This window comes from Aplysia californica, unplaced genomic scaffold, assembly GCF_000002075.1.
Source record: "Aplysia californica isolate F4 #8 unplaced genomic scaffold, AplCal3.0 scaffold00416, whole genome shotgun sequence".
Lineage (NCBI taxonomy): Eukaryota > Metazoa > Mollusca > Gastropoda > Aplysiida > Aplysiidae > Aplysia > Aplysia californica.
Window position 1 is genome coordinate 263301 of NW_004797686.1, and position 3105 is coordinate 266405.

A 3105-nucleotide genomic window follows, 5' to 3' on the forward strand; every position below is an offset into this window, starting at 1 on the left:
TCTGTCTGTCTGTCTGTCTGTCTGTCTGTCTGTCTGTCTGTCTGTCTGTCTGTCTCACTCACTATCTCTCTCTCTCTCTCTCTCTCTCTCTCTCTCTCTCTCTCTCTCTCTCTCTCTCTCTCTCTCTCTCTCTCTCTTTTATTCAATGTTTCCCATTCTCCTTCGTCCCTTCCCAAGGCCCGCCCCTCCTCTTTCATCCCAGCCCGATCCCCTCTTCCTTGCGTGTATTCCCCCCCACCCTGCCCACCCCCACAACGTGGCCCAGCCCGATAAGATTCTATAAAAAGAAACGCCACAGTTCGTGAATTAGCCCACACTCGATCGCCATATTTGATCCCCACCGCGTCGTACTGCTCGTGGCGCCGCGAAGAGAGAGAGGAGGCTCCAATAGTTCTAAACTCCTTGGTTTGGTCATATGAGCGCGCGGAACACATTAAGCATTTTCAGTTTGGTAGGGATTAATTTTGAATTTTGCTCGGGTTGCGGCCGAAGCTTACTTATTGATTTTTAGGACCACTAAAGGACCTTTAACGTGCGCAACTTAAGCACACTGGAGATTCTTTCGCCCCTATCCAAGAAGGCCTGGTGTTAGATCTTGCTTATCCTAAGATCAGGGATGTGGCTGAAAGACAACAGTAAGAGGAGCCAAGGAGTGCAGTAGAAAGGCAACAGAAAGAGTCATGAGGAGCCCGGAGGGCTATAAAGTAGAGGTGAAATTATAGCAGACGACAGAACATAATTAGAGAAAAGGAAAGGGAGTGAAAGGCAAAATGTTAGAGAAGAAAATACATTGTACTTCGGACGCTATCAGGTTTCGAACGCCGGGACCTGTTGAATGGGAAGCGAAACGTCCCGTACCTCTAGGCCTAGACCACAAGAGCGGCCAGTGGTGTGGAAGGATCAAAAGAGAGAATAAATCATCACACAGTTCTTATTTAGCGGTTCGTCTTGTGTTTCATATCCTGATTGCATCCCCCACCTCTCAGAGAGAGAGAGAGAGAGAGAGAGAGAGAGAGAGAGAGAGAGAGAGAGAGAGAGAGAGAGAGAGAGAGAGAGAGAGAGAAGGGGGGTGGGAGAGAGAGAAAGAGACAGCTCTAGAGTGTGTGTGGGGGGGGGGCAGGGGATTTTTTTTTGGGGGGAGGGGGTAATAAAATGATATCATGCGAGTACATCACAGACAATGATTGAAGTTCGCATGATATGGGCCAACACTCAAGAAAATCTGACACTCGTCTCAAGCCTCGTTGTACCGCCTACTTTGGGACGAGCATTATGAAGATGGTGGTACAACGGGGCTAGCGGTATAAGGGGATACAACCGATGGCTATCTTGACCAACGGTAAACTTATTAGTGATAGACTGGTAGAGATTAGAGACAGATTTTGGCAAGTCTTGATCATCCTCATCTAGATCTAGATCTGTCTTGCGCGACTGCCATGCACACGCAATTTAATTTTATTTTTTAAAAAAATTTTTTGGGGGAGGGGGGTAACAACCAATTACCTATGGTCGCTTTTAAGAACAAGAGGGCTAACCCAAATTTCGGGGGTTTCCAGAAATCATGACCCATTCCAAAAGTTGGCATTCCCCTCCCTACCTGTAGGAGAAGGTGGTTTCATTAATGTGTATACGTGTATTTTTTTGGTTTCAGGGAAAACCCTCCTTGTCTTTTAAAGAAACTGAACAAGGGGCAAAAACTTTACCTTCGATTTTCTCAAACAGCATTTTTCGGGACAACCTGAGCTTAGAAGCGACCATATAATAATACAGCACTAGCTAAACTTTTGGTAAATTCAAATTGAAAAGAAGTTAGGATCAGAAGCGAGATTGTATATGTATCAATAGAGCCTGTAGACGTACGGCTTTTTTTTTTTTAACCTGTCTTGCATGGGCCGCTTTAGACCCATCATGTAGATATCTGAGCGTGAATCCCCACAATAATAATAATAATAATATTAATAATAATAATAATAATAATAATAATAATAATAATAATAATGTAGATCATTTCTATAGCGCCCACTCTCGTGTGAACACAGCTCTGGGCGTTTTACATAAACGCATATGAAAACAATCTCTCAATTTTGTTTTCATCGGCTTTAACCATTACGCTAAGCCGCAAGAGAGGTGTTGGGGGGGGGGGGGGGGGGGGGGGGTGGAGAGGAAGGGTGCGGTTTCAAGGTAGATCTAGCTGTTACCGATCCATGTGAGTCCAGATCGGTGCAGTTGTTCGTGGTAGTCGTGGGTGTGAAATAAATAGCGCTGCTTATAAAAGTGCTCGAGTGGCAAGCGGAAACTGTCCTGAGAAGCTGGAGGTGTAAAATGAATTATAATTGACCACTGCATGTTGCCCTTTTCCTGGAATCGTTGTTATATGCGCTGGACCCGGGAGAGATGGCAATGGCTGATTCTGTTTTACACACCGATAGATAGGGCTGAAGTTGGAAACAAAGGAGACGCTCGATCGTTGTTTTGGTTTGTTTGTTTGTTGTTGTTGTTGTTGTTGTTGTTGTTGTTGTTGTTGTTTTTTTTTTTTTTTGGGGGGGGGTTAGTAGTTATTTTTGTGTTGTTTTATTGTTGTTGTTGTTGTTTTTTGTTGCGTGTTTTACGGCGCTCGCAACTTCATAAGGTCATAAGAGCGCGCGGGACACATTAAACATTGTCAGTAGGTAGGAAATTTTGAATTTTGCCCGGGTGGCGGACGAAGCCTACTCTTGTCGATTTTTGAACCACTAAGGGATCTTTAACGTGCATAACTTGCACACGGAACCTCCGAGATTTTTCGCCCTTGTCCGAGAAGGTCAGGTGTAGATCTTTCTTACCATAAGATCAGGCGTGTGGCAGAAAGACAGCAGTAAGAAAGAGCCAAGGAGTAGCAGTAGAACGGCTGCAGAAAGAGTCCGGAGCTCAGAACAGGGGGCAAAGGAGGTGAGGGGAGTGGGGGCTGAAAGTGGAGACGAAAGCAGACAACAGAAATTGCTGGAGAGCAGGAAAGGGGGTGAAATGAGACAGTTTTTGAGAAGAAAAATTTCCGTCGCTACCCGATTCGAACCCGAGACCTATTGAATGAGAGGCGAACTACTTAACCTCTAGGCCACGAGAGCG